General features: G+C 37.2%; 1 protein-coding gene across 2 annotated transcripts in view; it reads right to left on the reverse strand.

The window, feature by feature from the left end:
• Positions 1 to 27054, reverse strand: part of GALNTL6 (polypeptide N-acetylgalactosaminyltransferase like 6) — a 1185252-nt gene that overhangs the window by 206852 nt on the left and 951346 nt on the right. The gene's annotated exons all lie outside the window — the stretch shown is intronic.

Consider the following 27054-nt stretch of genomic DNA (forward strand, 5'->3'; position numbering starts at 1 on the left):
GCAGCTTCTTTACCTCTCCCAGCCTTTACAGAATTGAAGAGAGTAAGGGCCTTGATTTGGATCAAGCTTTGGCTTAAGGGAATGTGGTGGCTGGTTTGGTCTTCTACCTGGACCCATTCAAACTTTCTCCACATCAGCAATAAGGCTCTTTCTCTTTTGCATCATTCATGTGTTCACTGAGGTATCACTTTGAATTTTACCTGAAGAATTTTTTCTTTGAATTTATAAACTGTTTGATTCAAGAGGCCAAACTATCAGCCTGTCTCAGCTTTTGACATGGCTTCTTCGTTAAACTCAGAAAGAGTTTAGCGAAGAGTTTGACATGCCTTCTTTGCTAAACTCGGAGAGACATGTGACTCTTTCACTTGTACTCTTAGAGGTCAGAGTAGAGTTATTAATTGGCTAATTTCAATATTAAGGGAAGAGTTCAGGAAAGCCCTTCCTTGTGTCTCAGGGAAGAGGGAGGCCCAAGGACAGGAAGACAATGGGGGAAGGGCTGGTCATGGAGCAGTCAGAACACACGTTCATCTATTAATTTCACTTTATATTGGTGAAGTTTATGGCACCCCAAAACAATTACAATAGTAACATCAAAGATCTGCACAAGTTACTTGACTTCCAATTTTTGTTATTAGGTCTTATCTTAATGACTTCATGTCTTTCAAACACACAGGCAACATTCAAAACCTATTAGTGCTTCCTTAGGTCAAATCAAAGGGTGCAAGTATACTGAAGTCATTCAAATGCAAACTACAGGATTCCTCACAAATTACTGGTATCATGGTAAAAAAAAAAGATATTAAAAAAAAACCCTTATAATATCACAGATCATAATATCACTGATCAGGTAGCACTATAAAAACTATAATAATAATGACAAAGTTAGAAATACTATGAGAATTACCAATGTGCTGCAGAAACACAAAGTGAGCAAATGTTGTTGGAAAAATGGCCCTGATAGACTTGTTTGATGTGGGGTTGCCACAGACCTTCAGTTTGTAAAAATATGCAGTATCTGCAAAGTGCAATAAAGTAAAGGACAATAAAAGGAGGTATGCCTATCTACAGATTTTAAGCCTCTCACTGAGCTCCAGAAAACGGTCGATCTCTTTATTTTCTGGTTGACCACACTAAATCTGTCCCTTTTGATAGCATTCAAATATAGACATTTCACATTATCTCTAGAACACAAAAAGTTCAACCAAGAAAGCAATAGCATTTGTGAAACCATATTCAATTACCTCTATTATGATTTCCACTGGGTTCTGTCTCTGAATGTCCTATTTTCTATTCTTTTAACATGCAAGGCCTCTGAAGTCATTTGGGAAATAGCTGGGGACACCGAACTTAAATATATGGACAAAATGTATTCCAGCTCACATTAAAAAACAGGAGACAGGATTAGAATGTCATCCTTTTGCAAGCGCTAATGAGCTAATGGATTAAGCCATCTACGGCTGCTAACATCACAAAAGGAGCTTCAGTTACCTAGTTATGTGCCTCCTAATGAAAGAACACATCACTGCCTATAAAGTGTTCTTGCCAAAAGCAGTGAATGAATTTGATCATGCCTTTCGATCTAATAACCCATTTATTGGAAACAAAAGATTGGAGAACACATCAAATGGCACATCAGGGGAATGATCAGCAAAATCCAAACTATGGGAAGTTCCCTGGGGCAGACGGCCTGATTTCTTCAACAAATAGACTAAAAGGAAAAGGAAAAGAAATGAAAAGAGAATCCTAAAGATTAAACGATTCTTAAGAAATACAGTGTACTAACCAGTCACATTGAGAGAACCTAATATGAATCCTGATTCTAAGATAGAGCTGAGAAAATAAAAAGCAGTCTCTGATGTCTGGGAACTGGTCTGATGCTCGCAGCAAGGCCATCTTGTCCCTTGGAGGTAACAATCCCACAGGACATCAACACCCAATAAGATAACTCAGAGAACATTATAAAGTGAGACCAAAACAAGATCACCATGAAACCTACAAGATCCCAAATATCACCCTTTCTCGGCTACAATGTGTGGTTGCTACTTTGACCAACTATATTTTTATCAACTTCTGGAAAGAATTTAAGATTTTTTTCCCCCAAGAGAGTCCGTGACTTGTGCAATCATGGGAAGGAAGAATTAGACACCATTCTTCACCAGTCTTTTGCATTTCTGAGTGTTTTGTAAGGGAGGCCATGCCTACCATTTATTCCAGGTTATCTTTTCAACGATGTTTATATAGCAAGTAGATGTGGAAGGCAGAGATCATGCCTCTTCCAGAAGCAAAGGGCATGCTTATTTATAAGGCTTGGAAGGTAGAGAAATTGTCTCCCTTGGTATGCTTGCTTCCCATCATAAAAGATTTGCGTTCCCTAAGTTCAAGAGTCCTTCACTATAATACATCAAACTGCTCTTGCCTCTGCGCACACTGGCCTTGTTGCTGGGTGACCTGGGGGCAAGGGGAAGTGACTCAGGCATCCTGGTCATCATGTGGCACCTGTGCTGTCAGTACTAAAGTTCATCATCTCTGATCCAGGATTTCTCATGTCTTCTGCTTCCGCTGGACAGTGGCAGGCCAGCTTGCTCACTTGTAAGTAGAGTGAAATCTCAGATTCTCTGCAGTTCTTTTCAGAGCTGCTGAGAAGGGCTCTTAAACACTCCATAGCAGTTAGGAAGCCTGCTGGCCAGGGCATGGAGAGAAATATAGGGGAAGCAGTTGTTAGTAATTACACATGCCAGACCACCTACTTCTGTATCAACTGGGGAATATGAACCCTGATTGAATAGTAAATGACATTAAAGGATTATTATTATTATTTTTTTTAAGTAGGCTCCACACCCAACAGGGGGCCTGAAAGTCATGACCCTGAGATCAGGAGTTGAATGCTCTACCAACTGAGCCAGGTAGGCACTCCCAGGCTATCCATTTCTTTCCCTGGCACAGCCTAGCTCTGCTCAGCTGAGCTCCACCTCCCCACATATTACTTTCTTGTTATTTTCTCCTCCAGTTAAATCCTTTTGGTATCAGAAAGTATCTGTCCTCACACAAAATGTCATAGTGAGAAATTGTGAGCAATGTTTACCTGGAGAATTCTGTACTTTTCTCTGAGCAACTCTTATAACCCTATGTTCCCACATAGAAAAGAGGGGTGGGATACATTTCGGGGTGAGGTCTTTTCTTGGCAAATTAGGTAAGTCTGGATACTAAGCAAGTTCCTTTGGGTCCTCTCTCTTTCTCTCTCTCAATTTCTCTTTTTCATCATTTGCTTAAAGAACAATTGAATTATATATTTTCAGAAGCTTTAAATGTGTACCATAATCAGATCAAGACAAAAGAAACAAAATGCCACGACACCTATTCGTATGCCCATCTCATGGCCCTTAACTGAGTAGGAGACAGCCACAGATCTAGTGCCCATCATCATTCATATGAAACTTCCTTCTCTATGTTTAGGATTGTAAACGAGTTTAAAATTTCTCATGAAATATTCACATGTCAAAGATTACTCGTATACTTTATGAGTAAAGACCCCCAAAGTGAAAAAAAATTATAGGTGCCACCAATATAAAAGGATTAAGAACTTTTTCTGAAAAAAACTGTGTGTGTGTGTGTGTGTCAGAGAGAGAGAGAGAGAGAGAGATTCCCAGATAAAATATTTATTTGTCATCTTTTATATTTAGAGTACATATTTTAGAATGATTTTGCAAGAGGGTAAATAATACATAGATTACTTCATACAAAATATTTTGACATTTTGATAATAGCCTAAAAACTGCCTATATAAATGTAACATATACAAATGCCTACAGAAATGTAATATATCCATGGTGCAGCTTTCATTTCAGTTCATTTATCCAAATTTAATTTGTATATTCATTATTTACATCATTTTGAAAAGGTAATGTATATTTTGGTGTAACAAAAATATTTGGATTCTATTTTTCCTTTCCTGCAGTACTTTCTTAAAGACTATTTGAAAACGGCCTTGTCTGATGTTTCAAATATTTCTCAAGTAATTCATATTTAGATTATATGATATTTTTCTACACATTTTATATCTTTCCAAGTCATGGTAATGAAAGGACTTCTGTGAATGAATAAAAGTAACACAGTCCTGAATATCATTTATAGTTTGTAATTGTTCTCTTTACATGAACCTAGAATGAGAACTTTGTATTCTTTGTAAGTTAGGCCAAATAAAATTTACTATAATGCAAAATTGTTGTTTTTATATTATTTCTTCTGGTGCTGTAAGTCCTGCCTCAAAGAAGAAAAAGAAATGAAGACTGGGTCAAACTCAGAGGTCTTTTCTATGTAATACTGTTGCTGAGTATGTGAACTCACTGTAAATTAATCCATTTCATTACAATGGAAACATCTCTGCTTTTTAATAATTCCATGGTTTTATTAGATTTTAAACATTCTGTCTATTGCAAAGAATAAGCCATGTAGTTTATATGTTTCCATTTGCATCAACTATGTGATAATTCAGTCTAAATGCTCAAATGTAAAAACCTTACCATTAACATAATAAACAGTTATTGGTTCAGTATGATGCTCTTAGACCCTGAAAATATTTAAGAATTTTGCTGAAGAAAGTGTTAGGTTTTAGTCTATAAATATTAGAGAATAGTTTAATTGTAGAAAAGCATTATGTATAATGCAATCTGTTAAATTAAAAAGACCTTACACAAACATTCGAGTCATCAATGTTAACATAGGAGAGCAAATCTCTAGGGTTATCTAAATCACTTCTTCTTTTCACCTATTCGTTTTTTTTTTTTTTTTTTTTTAATCATGGTAAAAGAACACAACATAAAATTTACTGTTTTAACTATTTCCAAGTTCACACTTCAGTCAGTAGGGTTAAACATGTTCACATTGTTGTGTAGTCTCCAGGTGTTTTGATCTTGCAAATGGAAACTCTATCCCCATTAAATAACCACCCCTTCTCTCTTTCCCAGCGCTTGGAAACCACCATTCTGCTTTGTGTCTGAGTCTGACCACTCTAGATACCTCCACAGTGGAATCACATGGTATTTGTCTTTTTATTACTGGCTTACTTTACTCAACATAATATTCTCGGAGTTTACCTATCTTGTAGCCTATGTCAGAATTTCTTTGCTTTTTAGGGCAGAATATTACACTGTATTTCTTTATCCCCTTTTTTTTTTTTGTCATTTGAGTTGTTTTCAACTTTTGGCTCTTGTGCATGATGCTACTATAAACATAGGTATCCAAGTATCTCTTCCAGACCTTGTTTTCAATTCTTTTGGAAATATACCTGAAATGGAATTATGAGACCATGTGGTAATCTTATCTTGAATTTTTTTGAGATGACACCATACTGTTTTCCCATCACAGCTGCACCAGTTTACATTCCCATCAATAGCAGAAAAGGTACTTATTCGGTTTTAAAGCCCTTATGGTCCTTTTTGTAAAATGCATATTTAAACAAATTGCATTTCAGTAGAACATGGAGGAACACTCTAGCAAAGATCTTGAGAGCTACATAAAAGTCTTGAGAATGACAAAAAATTTCTCCGAAGTGACTCTTTCTAATCCACTCAATACCAAATATTCCATAAGGAAGTAAAAATCTGGGTACTGACAATGATGAATACTTTCAATATAGAGATTGCAGATCTCAGAGTAAGAAAGCATCATAGACATCAAAGTTTCAGGACTCAGGGGCATCTGGTGGCTCGGTTGGTTGAGTGTCCAACTCTTGATTTTGGCTCATAAGCTCTTGGGTTGTGGGACTGAGCCCAGTGTTGGGTTCCACGCTCAGTGGGGAGGCTGCTTGAGATTCCCTCTCTCTTCCTCTGCCCCTCCACTGCCCCCACACTCTGTCTATCTCTCTCTCAAGTAAATAAATAAATAAATAAATCTTTAAAAAATGTTTCAGGACTCAAATTGTACATGGAAAGCCTCCAGACATGTTTCATTTCTCTCACTGCAATAGGGATTAATTGAGAATACCCTATTTGAAAACATCCTTCTTTCCAGTCTACACACAGTCCTCGTGACCATTGAGTGAACACCATCTGATCTGCGCATGTCTATAGCAGCACCTCACTGCAAGCCTTGCCTCCTCTGGTGTGTGGCCTACAGGCTGCATCTAATGACTAGCAGACCTCCTCCTTCTCTCAGTCTCCCTTTTGCATTACAAGTTATGTCAGGAGCTAAATGGCACCTTGTACTTAATTGTCTTAGTTAATGAATCCCCTCACATTTACCAATAAAGCCCTTAAATATCTTCTCTTCTCTTCATTTTTCCAAGAGAACTCACTCTTTAACTTTCAATGGTCCCCTTAATCTCTCAGGCTGTCAAAAATGCCCATTTTGTAAGGTATTTGCCTTGAGATATGAGGCAACTACTTTAAAAAGCATATTTAACAAAAAAAAATCAAAAGAATCAGTGTATTTACGCTTTTACCCTCTAAAGTTCTTAACAGTAAAGGTCTCATTCATGTATTTCTCAATTTTCTATCTACTTCAACAGCATCTTAATGTATTCTGCTGAATATCAGGTTATGTGATTTTAACACTGTTTTTGTATTCCAACATTAATGCTACAGTTAATTATGCATTTATTTGTACCCATACGTGCATTCACTACTTGGCCAAGAAGACTTTTGTGAGCTGCTTTGATTTCTAATGACCATTTCTAAAAATTGGGACTAAGAATAAATTTTTCCCATAGAAACAATTAATAATTTTCTGTAACTCATTTCCTTAACACAAGCTTAGGATGAGAAATGAAAACTCTGGGCCTAAACAGTTACAGGGTAACTTGTGCCACATCAACCGAGATATTAATAAGGTGAAGTCACCACTCCCAGGGGACTCAAATATGTTTCAAATCAGCATCCTGCATGGGATTCACCTCTGAATTTAAGGGATTTATGGATTCATTTCAGCAATTTTTAGAAAAATCAAAGTGACTAAAAACAAACAAGAACAAACAAAATATCAAAGCTGGGATGCCTGAGACAGGGAGAAATTGATCTTTTGCAAGCGAAAAAGCACAAAATTCAGGTAGAATAGAAACAACAAAGACAAATAAATGAAAATACCATATATGAGTGCAGATATCAAATGGGAGCAATAAAAATCTCTGTCCTTTCAAAAGTGCTTTCAATTCTGCATTTCCTCCCGCTGAAAAAAGTCCTAGTATGATTCACGTATACATGCTAAAAGCCATTTTGTTTTTCTTCGCTTTCCTTAGAAGCATCTACTGGAATTACCGTGTGGGCATGTTTCATGGGTAGAATTATAGGAACCTCAAATTAGTGTGTGTGTGTGTGAATGATTGAATAATGTCACCAATAATTGCCAAAACAGCCACAAAACCTGTGGGGTTTGGCTTGACTTCACAATAAATAAAGACAAATTGGAAAAATTCCTCTAAAGTAGTCCTTAGTGTGAGGAAAAATGCTATGTCAAAATTTCAATTTAGATGGGACCAGAACGAAATTAAATACCTGGGAATTGGTCCCGTTCCCAAGGCTACCGAAACTCCAAGTTTCTAACAATATTCTTGTACTGTAGTATAGAAGGAGGCATGCAGGAAATGGCCTGTCTGCCCTTGTTGAGGAAAATTGACCTGCTAAAGGTTATGTCCTCTCAAAGAATTGCTCTATTTCCTGATAATGCTATTACATAACAAAAGGGAAAGGGACCATATAAGATATTGTCTTGGTTTAAAGTTTAAAAAAGAAAATATTAAGTGGGCCAGAAATGTGTCTCATGTTCTTGAATGAAAAAAAGCAATAGAATAAGCAGCAAAATATGACAAATATATGGACATGGTAATAATAATGTTGACAGTTACTGAGTGTTTATAATAGCTACTCAAAGGTCTTACATGTAGTGGATCCTCATTTTACACAGGAGAAAAATTATGCTTGTTTACAAATGAGGAAAATGAAGGTCAGAAAGGTTAAGAAATTTGACTAAGCTCCTGCCTAGCTCAGCTTGAAGAGCATGAGACCCTTGATCTTGGGATTGTGAGTTCGAGCCCCGTGTGTAGAGATTACTCAACTAACTAACTAACTAACTAACTAAATAAATAAATAAACTTAAAACAATTTTTGCCTGAAAATGTATAGTGAAAGAGTGTCTGGAATATTGGAAGGACACAATAAATCTCAGCAATTATGTGTCAGGAGAAAATAAAAGACTTGAACCCAGATGTATCCATCAGGAATCTTTTAAGTATGAGGGAATTCAGTATAGGGAATTTCGCGCTTATGGTAGTATTACATTATTATTATAAAAGACCTGGAAATTTTAGGAAAAGTGGAACAAAAGCAGAAGAATCACTAAGAGTTTACCATCCCAGATCAATCACTCTTAATAACCCAGAAGAAGACAAATACTATATGGTATCACTTATATATGGAATCTTTAAAAAAAAAAAGTCAAATTCATAGAAACAGAGAGTAGGAAAGTGATGGGCAGGGCCTGGGAGTAGGGGAAACAGGAAGAGACTGGTAAAAAAAAAAACCCTCTGTTAGTTATAAGATGAATGAAGTCTGAGGATCTTGTGCAAGACACGGTGACTATAGTTGATAACACTGTCTTGTATCGTTGAAATTTGCTAAGAGTGTCGGACTTAAGTGTCCTCACCCCCAACCACCCCAAAAGGTAAAAAGATGAGGTAATGTATGTATTAATAAACTTGACAGAGGGAGGAACCCTTTCACAATGTGTATGTATATCAAATCATCATGCTGTACACTTTGAATATTTTATAATTTTGTTTGCCAATTATACCCAAATAAAGCTGAAAAAAAAAGGTCAATCACTGCTCATATTTTCCTTTATTGTTTTGTGCTTATATTTAGAGCCTACTTGTTCTTTGGAACATAACATTGAAATTTCCCATGTTATCTTGAAGTATTATTTCAAATGCGCCATAATTTTTCCTTATTATTCACTTAGGTAGTTTATGTTATTACAGCCATTGCTATTATAAATGATATGTAATGAACATTTTTGTGAATAAGTGTTTTCTGAATCTATAATTTTCCTTAGCTGAGATTCTAAGAGCTGAAAGGTGTGCATTGCAGGGCTTGAGCCTGATAAGTAAACAGGCTTCACATATTCCATAACTAGAAGATGCTGAAAACTCCGTCCTTATTTTCAGTGGAAATCAAAGAATTTGGAGTGGCTAAGAGGACTTTAATGGCCATAAAATCCATTCTCTGCTTTATTGAAAGAGAACTGAGACCACCTCTCATACTGCCAAGTTGCCAACGCATCAACACTTCTTCTGTGCTCTCCTATTAGATGGAATGAACTATGTGTGCCCCCATATAAGGCCTCCCTGGCATTTGCCCATGCAATCCCACCCTTTCTTCTCTGCTTAGGAACATGGCTCCTGTAGGTGTGCCGTCTTTCCCTGCATCCTCACTTTTGGTCTTTCTATGGCGTCATCCAACCTTCAAAGCAAAATGTTGCAATCTCCTTTTCTTGAAAAGCAAGCTTTCTTTGACCCACACCCTCCTCCAGCTTCTATCTGGTTTCTCGACTCCATTTTCCAGTAGAATTTATGAATGAGTTGTCTAGACTTGCTGTCTCCACTTCATCTCCTCCCATGGTCTCTTGAATCCGTGTTTTTCATTCATTTATTCAACACAGTCTTGGGATTTGTGTGGATAAAATGTGCTAGACACCGTGATCAGGTACCTTTGGAAACTGGCAAGAATTTTGTTTCAGAGGATTCCCTTCCAAAGACATAGCTCCTGCTTAGACTCAGAGTAAAAGGGAGGTGAGGTGAAAAGTGTGGAGGTAGTTAAGGAAGGAGAAAAGGAGCTATGACCAAGAAAATGATTTTGGAGTTCAGTGCCAGAGAAGAGAAAATGGGTTCTGAGGCATGCAGGTCTAATTGTGAATGCAAAATACTTCTGTGGTCACCCGTAGAGTTGATTCTGAGATTCATACTTCATTGATACATCCAGAAAGCGGCAATCATGAAGAAAGATACAGGTCCTGCAAGAATTCTGAAGTGGTGAAAGCCCCTTGCTTGAGTAATTGAAAGCTAAACTGGACCCAGCACTATGAAATATAATTTGGCCCTCTTCTCCAGGGAATGGAGAAAATGATCTAATAGGTCTTTTCCATCTCTGCTTTCGGTGACCTCTGGCTGTTAACATCACTTTTTCTCGTTATGTCAAAATGAATTGCCTATTTACCACTGAACTCTAGAAAGCATTTTTTTTCCTCCCTAGGTAAGACAACAACCTAGCATTTGCTACATGCACTTCATTTCAACTTAATCGATGTGCCAAGGAGTCATTTTAAAATGGGTAATATTATTTCCAGGAAATTTTGCTTACTTGCTGGATGCATGGTTCCCCTTCACTGCCAAGCCGGAGCTCCCCCAAATTTTAGAATTCCCAAGCGAATGTACAATATATTTGTAAAATGGGAAGCAAAATGAAGTGATATGGCCTTTAAATTGCCAATAACCTCCATTGCAGGGTCATTTATTAGTCCTGGAATCTGTTCAGGCTGGTTTTTGCCATGACAATAAAAACTGAAAAACAGTGATGCAGGATGACGGCATTTATATTCTACAATATCGCATCCATTTCTCTTTTGGGGGCAGGCAGGAGGAATAGAAATTATTTAAATTTCTTAACCAAGCAGTAAATAAATGGTGTTTCTTGGAGATGTTTTATATACATATAACACACACATACAGGCCCACACATAGATACATATATGTATATACTGCTTCTGTCACTAAGAATAAGTGAAAGGTGCCTCATTTGTAATTTACCAAAAAAAAAACAAACCAAAAACCAACTCATTGTTTCCTTCACAGCCTTGATTAAATGAGGCAATAAATCATATGTCTACAACATGCCAGGCATCTGCCAAGGCAAAAGTTGGCTCAGAAAGTGACAAGTCCGGAATTGTGGAGCAGGAGTAGTTTTATAGTCTGTCACGGGGATGACAAGTAATGATAAAGGGTAGCATTATGACTCCTCTACTGATAGTCCAGCCACATATTTCCTACTGTAATTCTTTTGTTTGTCCCTCTTTATCTTCATTTAAATGGGCTGCATCTCCTTGAGCTGCAGCAAAGACATATATTTTCCTTGCTAATGATGTGTCTCCCATGGTCCCAGGATTATTTTCACACTTGATGAAGATCATCTATGGAGGGGGCCATGGGCAGTCAGCGTGCTACAAATGGAGACAGACACGACATTGGTTTTTCTACTCTCTGTGGACAGACAAGCCCAGCATTTCCAGAGAGATTTGTTTTTCCCGGTTATCTTATAAAGATCTTTCGCCTATAAATTCTGCCTGTGTCTCAAAATTTGTTTGAGGCCAAATCCCTGGTTTGGAATCTGAGGCTGCACTTCCTAGTTGTTTCATTAGGTTGAGAGTAAACAAGTGCAAATTAAAAGCTATTAAAAATTTAATTACTTCAGCTAAAAATGAACAAGTTGTGGTCTCCGCTAGAAAAGCAATGCCTCTCTTTGAACAATCCATGAACAAATGGAATGTAACAGAAATGTGGTGTGAGCAACACAGTGAATGGTGGGAAACAGTGTTCAGTAGTCCTTACCGTCTGGTAGTTTATGATCTCAGAACAGATATAATACATTTTCAGGTGGGAGGATAATTAGTAGCACAAAATCGGGTTATTCAAAGTGCTTGATACAGATGGGATAGGATTCTGAAAGGGAACTTGAGTTGGATGAGTAAGATTTACGTAGATGAAGATGAGGAAGGAAAGGTGAATTCTTGTGAATGAACTTATAGACAAGCAGGGAATGAGCAGTCCTGAGTTGGTCTTTATTACAAAAACACAGTGAAAAATGAAACAACCGACCAAACAACCAAATATACAACAACCCTCCTTGGATAACCGCTTAAAAAAAAAAAAAAAGTGCTCAGTGGTGCAATATGTGAATCCAGAGGAAACCCAAAAACACTAAAACAAGCCATGTTCTCCATTGCCCCTTTTTCCCCTTTACTTGCTATCATTTCCTAAATGTTTTAATTTTCATACTAATATTTTTGGAAGCTAGGTAAAACATGCACAGGTGAACTATTTAATACAAAGGGGTATATATTGAAAAACCAAATACACCTCATGCCTCCAGTACTCCATTTTTCCTTACCAGAATTAACCCTTTTGACTAGTTTTTTATTTATATTTTTAGGATAGTTCAGCCATCTAGAATTTTATATATATATATATATATATATATATATATATATATGTTATTATGTATATTCATATATATATGAATTTCTACCATAATCTTTTACTTATTTTTTATTTTATTTTATTTCTTTTCAGTGTTCCAAATTCATTGTTTATGCACCATAATCCTTTAAACTCTAAGGGGATTTTTTTTTGAAAACCTGACACTACATTGTACTACGGGCCAGAGAAATACCCTTCATTTATTTATTTTCATTTTGTACTTACAACATAATTTCTTTTTTTCAACATAGGGTTCTGGTGAATTCTCATGAAATCTAACTAAAAATCATCACTAGAAGAATCATGACACGTCTCAAATGGTTCTGATATTGTCAAGTTGTCCTGAGAGAGATACCAACATGGAAAAGCCAAACCAGTCTATGGCCCCTGTAACTTTGCTATGGAAGCCCTGTGATCTTTGGGTCCAAAGCTCATGGACGGAAACTTGCCAGGATTTCTAACAAAAATTAACTCCTAGAAAAATGTAAAGTAAATACCAGTATAGCAGAATCCAAAGTGCCTTTTTATTTCTTTCTTAAGCTCAGAGCTAAATCTAAAGGGACAAAAAAAGGCAAGTCACAAAGTATTGATTTCAAATACTTATGGCTGTGTTCGGTGATGTGACATGTTAAGAAAGATGCCTACAAGTTATCTTGAGCAGTTTCCTCTGAAAATGAGTTTTGAATAAACCTTAGGGTCACAGTTAGATGTTAATTTTTTTTGATAAGGAATACTTATTTAAAATAGTTCAAGCAAAAGGTGTGTTTCATTGGACCCAAAGTAGGAAGGGTAACTGTGTTGTCCTTAAACTCATCTTTATTTTATAGATTTAAAAACTAGGGACAATGGACGATAAACAATTGGCCCAAGGTCTTAGGGCTCTAGCTCATGTCAAAGTCTATATCCTTCTTAAGTATGTTGTGGCAGAATAAATCAATGTAAGGACAAAATATTGAAAACAGATTCACTTGTTATATTTCTCTAACGTATAATGAGCGGCATTTCTCAAGTTCCTGCATATATTTTTTTTTTTTTGGGAGAGGCTTTTTTTTTTTTATAGATTGCTTCCATTTTTTTTTTCAGAAACATTCAAGGTTTATTCCAAACTGTAAACATTATTTGTATGTGCATTATGTACTATTTTCTTTTTTTATTATTAGTTTAGTTATTTTTATTATTAGTTTTTATTATTAGTTCCTGCATTTTAATATAGTATTTTACAAGGAACACCAAAGTCACTCTTTATCTCTTCTCTGCTCCACTTACCTCTACTCAAGAGCTGTCCCAATAGTTGGGCGGTTTGCATTTTACACTATAATTGCTGCTTTGATGTCTGTCACTCCCAACTTGTCTGTAAGTACTAGCATCATGCCTGGCACATAGTAGGCACTTGGAGGATAGTTAATTGAAGTATAATTCAATCACAGTAGCCCCTTTTATTTATTTCTTTATTTAAAAGGTTTTATTTATTTATTTGACAGAGTGAGAGAGAGAGATCATAAGTAGGCAGAGAGGCAGGCAGAGAGAGAGGGAAAGCAAGCTCCCTGCTGAGCAGAGAGCCGGATGCAGGGCTTGATCCCAGGACCCTGAGATCGTGATTTGACCCGAAGGTAGAGGCTTAACCCACTGAGCCACCCAGGTGCCCCAGTAGCCCCTCTTACATATGACAGGAAAATTTTTCTTCTTCTCCTTCTTTTGTAGTAGTTAAGATGTGAAAAGATACTGTGATTTGAAAGGAGAGTTTAAGAAACAATGATTAGATTAGTATTTCTAGAGTGGGTTCCTTGTTAATTAGGCATTAGTTTGAAAAGCAGTCTTGGGTGAGATTGTGGTAGATATCTCATGTCAGGTTAAATAGGGAATTTATCTAGTAGATAATAAGAAACTAGAAATGAATTCTCAGCAAAATGACTTATAGTACTACAGATAAAAGGTGCTAAGAACTTAAATTAGGGTGGTAACATTTGGAAGAAAGAATCAAAAAATGTAATGCATATTTGCTTCTGAAAGGGTCTATCTTTATTATTTTTAGTAAGGTTAACAAGACCCAGAGAGAACAAGAAACTTGCCTATAATTGCAGAGCTGAGATTCTAATCAGTTTTCTTATCTAGTTACTTCAGTGTTAAATTGAAGAGTCTGAGATACTCCCCCTTCTAGAATAATGTCTTCATCCTTGCTCTAAGAACAGAAATAGCACCGTCCAGAGAAGAGTGCTTATCTCACTGCTTGAAGTTTGTCTCTCTCTGCACATCTTTGAAATGGGGTAAGTTCCGGCACCAAAACAAAACAACTTGTGTCCAAGTTAGGATTCTTTTTTTTTTTTTTTTAAAGATTTTATTTATCTTTAAATATCTCTCTCCCTCTGTCAGAGACAGAGGGAGGGAGAGCGAGCGAGCACAGGCAGACAGAGAGGTAGGCAGAGGCAGAGGGAGAAGCAGGCTCCCTGCCGAGCAAGGAGCCCAATGCAAGACTCGATCCCAGGATGCTGGGATCATGACCCGAGCCGAAGGCAGCCGCCCAACCAACTGAGCCACCCAGGTGTCCCCAAGTTAGGATTCTTGAGGCCAGTCAATTCCACTCTATCTCTCATTCATGTATAAGCCATAGTCAATGAACAGTATGCATATACCCAAATACATCTACTCCTATCCGTCCCTCAGCTGCTTAATGCGTGTAGTGACCTGTTTTGTTTTTGTTTGTTTGTTTTGTTTTTTTTTTCCCCCCTGCTTTTGAATACCTTTCTTCCCTAGTCTTTCACTTGTATGCCCATAGCCCTGGCTCTACCATAAATACATTCCTACGCTCTCAACTTTGTAAGAAACCTCTTTCACCTCTTTCTCTCTTTCTCTTTCTCCTTCTGTCTCTCTCTTTCAGAGGACACAACTCACAACCACCCTTGAAGACATCCTCTGAGGAAACCACTCAGATCATCCAAATTCTATATCTTAGAACCAAGAAGGAAGCATCCTTCTGCTCCTTTCTGGGGATTTTCCTTCCAGTCATGTCTTAGCCAGCTCAGGCTGCTACAACAAAACACCATTGATTGGGTAGTTTAAAGAACAGGAATTTATTTCTCAAAGATTGGGAGTCTGAAAAGTTCAAGCTCAAGTGGGCTAGCCAGTTCCACTCCTAATGGGTAGAAGGTAGCCACTTTCTCACTGTGTCCTCACATGGCAGAGAGAAAGTGCTGGACTCTCTTCCTCTTCTTATAAGGCCACTAACTCCATAATAGGAGTCTCACACTTGTAAACTAATCTAAATCTAATTATGTCCTAACAAGCCCACCTCCAAATGCCATCTTTTGGGGGTTAGGGCTTCATCATATAAGTTTTGGGAGGACACAAACATTCAGTCTGTAACAGGTCATAAACCAGACCAAACTAAACATGTCCAGCAAGTCAGCTCTGTGAGGTCCTATCAGTCTCCATCACTGTTATTTATCACTTTATGGGTTTCTCCTTCTTCTCAACTGAAGATATTGGAGCCAGAATGATTTCAAAATCTGCCTGGATAATTCACCTCACAACTTAGTTTTCTGGCCTCCAGTAACACTACTTTCATCAGGCTTCGGCCACATCTCCTCAGGATAAGCCCTTGCGTCCCACCCTCACCCCAAACTGCCTCTTTCTGTTCCTTGACCTTCTGCTTTCATCCCATCATGTTCTCCATTGTCTTCCAACCCAAAGGTTCTCTCCTAGTGCTCTCTCCTTTTCTATCCAGCATAAATTCCACGGTTCAATATCTGAACCGACATTATCGTTTCCCTTGTCCTCACATTTCCTCTGCAAACACTTGGCCAGACTTCATCTCTGGATTATATACCTGTGAGCTCTGTTATTCCTAAACTCAAGTAGCAGAGTTCATGCTGAAGGAAATACACTATTTTGCGTATCGGCATCACCACAAATCGAGACGCTTCCACTTCAGCTGGGCCCTGAAAACCGGAAGTCTTTCTCTCTCTGGTGAGCACCTTCTCCAGTTCCCTTCGATGAATCGCCTTCACCTGTCCCCTTCAGCTTCGATTCAGTTACGTCTCTTCATTATGTAAGTCAAAGATTTTGACTTATGGTTTTAAGTGGAGGTTAAAATTAATTTCAGCTTCCCATTAGAGTGTGAGCTCCTTGTTCATTTTTAAATCCTTTCTAAAGTGCTTGGCATGTCTTAGAGTCTCAATAAATATTGAATGAATAAATTTACCTTTTCCCTATCCACAGAATAATTGCCATGTACATTCAACTTAGCTAGTTTCAGAGGATGTGTTTTTCGGCCTTACAGGACAAACTTATTTGTGGGTGCCCTAGATTTCAGCTCTTGTTGGCTTCTTTGGGACCTGTTCCATTAGCTTTCGCTTCACTCCTATATTCAAATTCTTCCTCAACTCATTGCTTTTCCTTAGCTATAAACACTTTCAAGTCTGTCTAATACTAGATAAGCTAATGAAAATATTCCTTTAAGATCTGAATTTCTCTTTAGTTAATACAGAATGTTCTACTTTTGATCATCTCTAAAATCATTGTGAAGATGAATTTGACTCCTTCAGCACCATGATCTGGCTTCAACCTCTATCTCTGTTTGGAAGCTGCTATTCAATGATCTCTAATTGTTAAAGTAAACATGCATTTTAAAGTCCCTGTTTCACTGAAACTTACCACTTCAGGAACTTGTTCCTCAGCTCTTATGGTTTTATGTTTTTTTTTTTTAAAGATTTTATTTATTTATTTGACAGAGAGAGATCACAAGTAGACAGAGAGGCAGGCAGAGAGAGAGGGAAGCAGGGTCCCTGCTGAGCAGAGAGCCTGATGCGGGACTCGATCCCAGGACCCTGAGATCATGACCTGAGCCGAAGGCAGCAGCTTAACCCACTGAGCCACCCAGGCACCCTGGTTTTATGTTTTAAAAGACTTCTCAGTTTCCAGATAGGCTCCTCTTCTGTTCTTCATCCTCTAAATGCTGATGTTCCCCCAGAGACTTTTCCTTGGTCCTTTATTCTCACTCATCTTCCTGGTAATTTTACCTTACCCCGAACTGTATTGTGAACTTAGGACTTCATATGACATCATGTTGCTTCTGTGAAATAAGGCACAAAAAGGGGGGAGTTTTGCTTTAAACACAAGACTTAATGACCAATAGTTTTTAGATGATCTGTTTCAAGGGTCTCTTAGTGTTTTTGGCACTTAGAGCTTGATGAGCCTTTGTTACGGGAATCTTTACTCATTAGATGCCAGGCATACCCCCAGAGTTGTGGTAACTAAAATTGTCTCCGGACATTGTCCAATGTCTCCTAGAGGGCAAAATTGTCCCTGGTTGAGAACCACTGATCAATCAAGGTGGCTAATAACAATAAGGAAAAGGGGAATGATAAGTTCATTGCATTGTTAGGTCCTAGAAATGAGCTCTAATTTCAAACCAATCTGATCCTGTGTTGAGTTTCATCATGTTTTGAAATTTGTACTTCTCCTAACCCCTACCACTCCCATTGACTTTGCTACTTAGCAGGGTGATTTGGCAATGTTTCCTGGAAATTTGTTTTTTTCCCCCTCTTTGTTCTGTTATTTACTTTCCCTGGAATATAGGTTGAACAGCAACAACAGTGATGGGAAACCTTAATAGCAACCTGGAATACTCCGTCCTTGTTGGGGAAGAAGCGGGGATTATTAATAGTGAACTGATCATGGAAGAAGGAAAATAAAAATTTTCAGGGGAACAATTCAAACTGCACCTAATTCACTTTTTGGCAAATTACTAAAACTTGCAATAGTTTGGTCTCTTTATGAGCCAAATTTAGCTAATATGAAAATTGAAATTACCTTAATAAAATTTTGAACCTTCATTACTTTTCATTTATACTCTTTTTATCTTATGTAAAATTTAAGTTTTTCCACATTAGCAAGCTGTGTTTATCTCCCAAGAACGTGCCCTTCTAGAACACCTTGGCAAAAGGACCCCTCTCTACTTGCTTTCAAATTTTCTTCTTGGATAAGCATTCATTGAGAGTGGGGACACGTCTATGACTATTTTGGAAATAATTGATATCTTTAGAATAAAAACACAAGCATATGTAGATAGATGAGTTTGCCAGTTTAGTTTGAATGGACCAAAACAAAATAAGATGCAAAACAAAAACAAAATAATCTCAGCCAAATATTTTTTTATGTTAAAGAATCTTATAACTTGGATGCAAGAAAAACATTTTTCTTTCATGACATTGTGCCTAAACACCAAGTCTCTAAAATAGGAGGAAGAGAAATATTGGACCCATTAGACCACAAAGTGAGTGGCAACAATTATATCCTAAAATCTGACTGAATTGTTACATTTTGTAAGCCTTTAGGTTAGGGTACTACAGATATGGACAAAAGGGAAACATTCACTTTTGAAAAATACTTTGAGTTTCCCATTTGTAAAGGATTTATGTTTCCCATTTGTAAAGGATTATGTTTTAAAGCAGCTCAGTTGCCATGGATGGCAGACAGCCAGCTGATTAGAGAGAATTGGGAGATCAGATTTTTTTTTTTTTTTTTCCATTAGTGTCTCTTGTTTGCCCTATTTTGGAGTCACTGGCTTTTTCTTCTTCTAGAATTCAAGGCACGCAATTCTCCATTTCCATTCAACTATGAAACTGTTAACTGGGCAGTAGTGGAACAAGGTTTCCCTTAAATGATTCTGACATTCTTCAGAAGCAAGATCATTGATCACCTTTAATCTTAATGGATTGGAACTAATTTCTGAAGACCTGAAGTTTCCTCAACTGGAAAGGAAATAAATTATAAGAAACACCAACAAAACTCCACATACAGTAAACATAAGCTCCAGAGAGTAAAAGTCATGTCTTAACCAAACAGATGATCAGAGATGATTAATGCCTTCTGCATAAATTTTTCCTTGGAAAACTACTTAGAAATTCTTTTTATGTATTACTAGCACTCACTGAATTCAACCTTAAAAAGACATCCTCTTTCCCATCACTCTGTTTTCGAAGTTTACTTTATTTTTCAGATGAGCTCCTATGATCACCTAACCTACATTTTCATTTGTAGTTATTCTCTCTCTTTCCAGTAGGATTGAAGTTTTACCACAACAAGGTATTTGTTTTTCTGTACTGCTACATGGAATGGTTCCTTCCATATGGTAAGTATTTAATAACCATAACATGAATGGAATCCCTAATTAGCAAGTCTATGTTTATCTTTTTAAAATCTACTCCCATTTTCTCTTGAGTTTGCTGCTAGGTCATTCATACTCAGCCTAGTATTACTACATTACTGCCTTGGCAATTACAGCTGAATTTACCATCTTCACAAGTGAGACAGAGGAACACAAATTTCCGTACTCAAAGTAGAACTGTACTCAAACTATCTTTTTGAGATAGTTTAGGATTCAGTGGAATCCCCTCAATATCTCTTATGGCAATTTATTTAATTATTAAAGCTATGAGAAAGCTTCCAGAATCTCCAGCTATTGAAATGTAACCCTATCCTCTTTCATTATTGATGAGTTCCTTGGCATATAATAGAAAGTCCTCATTTCCCCCTTGCCTTCTCTTTTTAGTTGGAATAAATCTAGTTTAGATAAGGTAATGAATATGGAAATATTTTAAAATGTGTAAGATATTCTGAAATTTTAAGTCTTTCTGCAAAGCTGTTTCTGACTCAGCTGATTTTTGCATATTTGTTTTCAGGCAAATTATTATGACCTTGTTATGTTTTTTTATTTGTCATTATCTCATCTTGTATTTTATTTAATTAATTTATATCCTTTACATTAGGAAAAAACTAAAAATAGTGCATTTCCAGAACATACCTAGCATAAGAACTTTTCTCTGTTCTCCAATGGTTTTTTTTTTTTTTTAAATACCATTTACCAGACAATGAAGACATATAGTAAATATGTATTTATGGAGATGTACTAGCATCAGCAAGAAAGTTAAGGAATCTGCCAAATAGGTACTCATCTCAGTTGGTTTTCCTTCTTAGGAAAAATATTTCTTTTGGTTTTATCCTAGGGTTCAGAAGGAATGTGATGGTCACAGGCATTAGATGAATAGGGTAATATCTCCAGTCATGTTTCTGGAAGCTTTCCATAGCAAAAATCACTTTTATTTATTTATTTTTTAAATTTGAGTATAGTTGGCAGATAGTGTTACTAGTTTCAGGTAGACAAAATAGTGATTCGACAAGTTTATACATTATGCTATGTTTACTGCCAGTGTAACTACCATCTGTTACCATAAAACCTTATTACAATATGATTGACTATATTCCCTATGCTGTGCCTTTCATTTGTGTGACTTATTCATTCCATAAGCGGAAGCCTGTTATCTCTCATTCCCCTTCAACCATTTTGCCCATCTCCCTAACCCCTCTCAAAAAGATAAGAAGGACACACAGAGGGATATTACACAGCCATAAAAAGATGAGATCAAGTCATTTGCAACAACATGGATAGACCTAGATCACTTTTCTTTCTTTTTCAGTTTACATATATATATATTTTATTAACATATAATGTATTATTAGCCCCAGGGGTACAGGTCTGTGAATCACCAGGTTTACACACTTCACAGCACTCACCATAGCACATACCTTCCCCAATGTCCATAAGCCAAATCACCCTCTCCCTACACCCCTCCCACCGGCAAACCTCAGTTTGTTTTGTGAGATTAAGAGTCTCTTATGGTTTGTCTCCCTCCTGATTCCATTTTGTTTCATTTGTTCCTTTCCTAACCCCCAAGCCCAACACGTTGCCTCTCAACTTCCTCATATCAGGGAGATCATAATTGTCTTTCTCTGATTGACTTATTTCGCTAAGCATAATACCCTCTAGTTCCATCCACGTCATCGCAAATGGCAAGATTTCATTTCTTTTGATGGCAGCACGGTATTCCATTGTATATATATATATATATACCACATCTTCTTTATCCATTCATCTGCTGATGGACATCTAGATTCTTTCCATGGTTTGGCTATTGTGGACATGACTGCTATAAACATTCGGGTGCACATGCCCCTTCAGATCACTACCTTTGTATCTTTAGGGTAAGTTCCCAGTAGTAGATCACTTTTTTTTTTTTTTTGAATAGGTAGCAAATAAGCACTTCATCTAAATTGTGGATCAATAAATTATAAATATAATTTCTATCCTAGTGATTCTCAGTGGGGAGAGGTGTGGGAAAAAGTGGTGAATTTTGGAATTCCCTGGACATTTTTCCAACTATGCAATCCTTTCATCTATTCTCATATGGCTCTTGGATAACTCCACTAGGTGGCTGGGGTCAACAGAATAATGACTCCCTGAACATGTTCACATCCTAACTGTCAAGTCCTATGAATTTGTGGCTTGGCATGGCATGGCAAAATGAACTTTGCAAGATCTGATTAATTTTAAGAAACTTGTGATGGGGAGATTATCTTGGACTATCCAGTTAGGCTTGATATAATCAGGCTTCCTTACAAAGGAGAGAGGAAGGCAAGAGAGCCAGGGTAAGAGACACAAATTTGAAGATGCTACACTGCTGGTTTTAAAGATGGAAGAAGGAGCATGGGCAGGGGAATGCAGATTGTTTCTAGAAGCCTGAAAAGTCAAAGACAAAGATTTTCTGCTAGATTCTCCAGAAGGAATGTAGCCCTGCCAACTCATTTTGGACTTCTGATCACCAGAACTGTAAGGTAATAAATCTGTGTCATTTTAAGCAACCAAGTTTATGGGTAATTTTTTACAGCAGTGAGAGGAAACTTACCGGCACGTGTGGCTTGGAAAAAATTCTTGATACTCCTTCTGCTCTTAATGAAAATCACTATTTTGATATTTTACTAAGAATAAGAGCTATTCAAAATAATGTATTTTCTTAAGGTTAGGAATATTGACAAGGAAAAATGTTAGACTGAAGGTTTTTTTGAAAAGACATCTTAACTGTTAAAAAAAAGTTGGAATATGTCCTTAATGGAATAATGTACTGAAACTTTACTTCTGTCTTCTGTACAACTCTACTAATGATGGAATTAAACTTATATCTTAAAATCAGTGTTGATTGTCCCATGTATGAAATCTTGAAAATTGTGGACCTAGGTTTATTGCTTAAAAGAAAATACTAAAAAATTCCTAAAGGCATATTTGTTACAGAAATTTAAAAAAATCTTTCATTGTATAAAGAATGGATTACTTGCAAGCTCTTCTAGTGATCTGACTTACCACAATTTCATTCACATCTAAATTTTCAGAAGTACCTCCATGATTTGCCACAATATATGAGGAATCATGATACATTGACGCTTAGGAGCATCAAAATATAATTCTTCTTAATACTCTTCATTTCTTAGGAGATAATGAAATAAAATGTTCTCTCACATGCTAAGTATACACATGATTGCTAAGGGATACTTTTTGGATGATTCCAACTTCTTTTGTCACCTGATGTTGTGATATGGTGAATGCAGTACAGTTGACTTTTAAAGGAAGAACTTGGTCTTTATGAGTGAACCAGCTCCTGAGGGGAAATAGGGTTAACTATACAGATCTCTTTGTAAAACAGAGCAGAAAATACATCATGAGAGGTGATCATTTTTGTGACCAGACTCCAAGGAAAATCACTAGGATCTTCAAAAGTTTACAAACACTTCTATGTGTAGTGGCTTTAAGTGGTAGTTTTGTCAAAAATTATGCAGAAATATTCTTCATATAGTTGGTCCTTATTTCTGACCTCAAGAAAAACTGAGAACATACCATTTAAATATGATTCTGTAGGAGACTAAAGTATTGGGAGTCCACCTATGTAGATCCAATGGGGGAAAAGAAAACTGTTGTCATTTTTTATGCCCTTGAGAAATAGCACTTTGCAAACATAAACGTACATCTTTTGAATATTTTGCAAGGTAAATATCATTATCCCTTATTTAACAGGTGAAGAAACTGACCCAAAGAGGCAGAGCTAGAATTTGAACCCAGATCCATCTGACAATAAAGCCCATGTTTTTTCTAGACTTGATACATGGGAATCTATTAGGAAAAAGCAGGGTAGTATGTTCCTTAAACTATGTTTATCAAATATTAGTTGGCTCAATTAATTTTGGGATAAGATGAATTGAAGCTGAATCCGAACATTATGATAGTTTAAAAGGAGATCTAGGAATAAAAGAGACCTGGACCCTACTTACTCCATTGTGTATTCTTCTGGGAAACAATTGACCAGCTAGTTTCTAGCTGATCCAGCTCACCCCCAGAATATGATGATAAAACAAATACTTTCAATTTCTTTTATGAAGGGAATATGCAGTTGTTTAATCTAAAATCTGATTCTTATTACCTAGGTATACTGTAAGAAGGGGTTTGACACACATAGCTTCATGTCAATTAGAGAATTTCATCTGCCAAAAGTCCCTTTTTCTGATTCTTGGAAGTATCTTAAAGAATGGTCTGGAATATAAGGACTTTGGAATATAATCAGAAAATGTAACAATACTTGGATTGTCTACTCAGTCAAATGATGACAATAAATAAAAGGTGGTAAATTGTGGGAAAATTATTTTTTACTTATTATTTTTTACTTATTTTTACTTAGATCACCAAATGCGTACAAATCCTAAACTTCGCATATTTCTCTGAAAAACTCAGCCATGGACTTTAAATGACTGTACAACTGGCATCCAGGATTGATCCTGATTTCTGTTTTATTATTTTAATTTTTTTATAAAAATTTTATTTATTTATTTGAGAGAGAGAGAGAGTGAGAGAGTGAGAGAAAGAGCATGAGCAGGGGGGAGAGGGAGAAGCAGGTTCCCTGCTGAGCAGGGAGCCCGATTTGGGACTCCATCCTAAGACCTGGGGATCATGACCTGAGCCAAAGTTAGATGCTTAACTGACTGAGACCCCAGGCGCCCCTTGATTTTTTTTTTAAGATTTTATTTATTTATTTGACAGAGATCACAAGTAGGCGGAGAGGCAGGCAGAGAGAGGGGGGGAAGCAGGACCCTCGAGATCATGACCCGAGCCGAAGGCAGAGGCTTAACCCACTGAACCACCCAGGTGCCCTTGATTTTTGTTTTAATTGGCTTGACGGAGTCACGGTTTTTGATAAAGAAGTAGATGATAATTTGAATTCAAATATCTAAGAAGATCTACTAATGTTTTCTAAAATGTAACTGTACCATGTAGTGAAAAGAAGGGCCATCTGTACCCTAGTGTTCATAGCAGCAATGGCCACAGTTGCCAAACTGTGGAAGGAACCAAGATGCCCTTAAACAGACAAATGGATAAAGAAGATGTGGTCCATATATACAATGGAATATTATGCCTCCATCAGAAAGGATGAATACCTAACTTTTGTATCAACACGGACGGGACTGGAGGAGATTATGCTGAGTGAAAAAAGTCAAGCAGAGAGAGTCAAGTATCATATGGTTTCACTTATTTGTGGAGCATAACAAATAACATGGAGGACATAGGGAGATGGAGAGGAGAAGGGAGTTGAGGGAAACTGGAGGGGGAGATGAACCATGAGAGACTGTGGACTCTGAGAAACAAACTGAGGGTTTTGGAGGGGAGGAGGGTGGGGGGTTGGGAAAGCCTTGGAGTGGGTATTATGGAGGGTATGGATTGCATGGAGCACTGGGTGTGATGCATGAACAACAAATCTTGGAACACTGAAAAAATAAAGTTTAAATACCAAATAAAATAAAATAAAATGTAACTGTACCATGTTTAAGGCGAGGTTCCTCTATTCTGAAGGTTAGTTAGTATTATTATTAATGCACTGCTGAGCACAAACATGGTGCTCATTCTGTTGTGCAACATCACATGAGCCAACAACCTCCACAAACTCCCCCTAACGCCTGGATTTGCACCATTAGCTCCACCCACAGAATATCCACCTGTGAACCAAGAGTTTCTTTCCCCCCTAAATCTAGGACATCTTTGTCTTCAAACCTGTCCATCCAGAAGTGTAGTTTTCAGGACGGACACACCCTAGTGTGACAAGACCCCAACAAAAATAGAACGAAAATACAATATTCACTCTGTAGTGTTCTCACCTTTGCGTTATTCCCTCCCTTCGAATGTAAGCACAAACTGTGATTTGTCTAAGCCTTAGTCTATGGCACAGGTGATGGATTGTCACACTGTGATTAGGTGGCTTTTTATAGGAAGCTCATCTTGGGGCACCTAGGTGGCTCAGTTGGTTAAGTGACTGCCTTTGGCTCAGGCCATGATCCTGGAGTCCTGGGATCAAGTCCCTCATTGGGATCCCGGCTCCGTGGGGAGCCTGTTTCTCCCTCTGATCCTCTCCCCTCTCATGCTGTCTTTCTCTCTCTCTCTTTCTCTCCAAATAAATAAATAAATAAATAAATAAAATCTATTAAAAAAAAAAAAAAGAGGCTTCATTTAATAGACTTGAAAGAGATACTCCTGGCTGGCTTGATGAAGCAAATAACTGTTGAGAAAGCCAATATGGCAAGAAACTTCAGGCAGCTTCTAGGAACTGTGATCGCCTTCAGCTGATGACCAGTAAAAAGTTGGGGCCCTAAATTTTGCAGCTGGAAGGCAATGAATTCTGCCAACTACCTGCATGAGCTGAGAAGCAGATCTTCTCCAGTCAGCCCTCCGATGGGGATCTAACCTGGCTGCAGCCTTGTGAGATCCTGAGCGTAGAACACCCAGATGAACTGTGCCCGGACTCCTGACTCGTGGAAACTGTGACATCATTAATGTGTGTCATTTTAGGTTGCTCAGTTTGTGGTGATTTGTTATGCAGCAATAAAAACTAACACAAAGTTTTTTTTTTTTTTTAATATCAAGAATGATTATTCTTTAATGCCAGAGTTTTGGAATATCCTTGCATTTTTACTAGCCTATTCCTTCTATTTAGTGAGGAGAGAGACACTGTACTGTGAAATCACCCTAGAGATTGGTTAATGAATGCCCAAAAGAGGAACATCAGCTTTGCTGCCAGAGACCTGGTATTTTTTATAATGCTTATAGCTTAAAAGACAAGCGTCTGACATTGTGTCGCTTTGTCTAGCTAAATAGGGTGAAACAGAATTTGCTTGCTAAGGCTCAGTTAACATTCATTATTCAAAGTTTTTTTTTTTTCTCTTCTTCTTCTTCTTCTTCTTCTTCTTCTTCTTCTTCTTCTTTTTAGGTCATCCGCTTTCAGCAGTTTGACTCTCTACCTCCCGCTGACAGGAATTTGACAGATTAATCTGAGAAAAACATTTAATTCAATCAAGGGATATGCACAAGATGTTGTGGACTTGAGTGGACAGGAAAGAAAAATAAACACACAACGGAGGAATCAAGAAGAAATGCAAGGCCAGAGGAATTGTATAGATCACTTATTGCTAAGGTATCTGCACATTCGTGTTTCTGACTCTTTCCTCTGCTGCTCTTGGCTTTTGCTAGTTGGGTGCTCCAAGTGTCAGGCACTGCTAGCAGGCAGACAGATTTAAGTTTATTGCCTTGCTGTCCCATCACTCTCCTTTTGCGTTTCTGTGTCTCTAATTACACACTGAATATTTAGACATGGCTTTTTTTTTTTTTTTTTTTTTTTTTTTTAGTGAGAGTGGATTAGTATATAAATGGAAGAGAAAATTAAGAAATTCTAATATAGAGAGGAGTAAAAATAAAAATGTCCCCCCAATATATCTGGGAATAGAATGTATTGTCTTTATAGGCAGTCTATGTGATGGTCTATAGAAAAATATTATGCCATTCATTATATTTGCTTATCCTATTTTTTTAATCACTCAAAGATTAGAAAAACAAAGAATTATTTGGGTATTTTTAACAGTAGTTAAAAATAAAATTATATATACTTTATTACAAA

The sequence above is a fragment of the Lontra canadensis genome, unplaced genomic scaffold (assembly GCF_010015895.1).
Source record: "Lontra canadensis isolate GAN:19392208 unplaced genomic scaffold, GSC_riverotter_1.0 scaffold10, whole genome shotgun sequence".
Classification (NCBI taxonomy): domain Eukaryota; kingdom Metazoa; phylum Chordata; class Mammalia; order Carnivora; family Mustelidae; genus Lontra; species Lontra canadensis.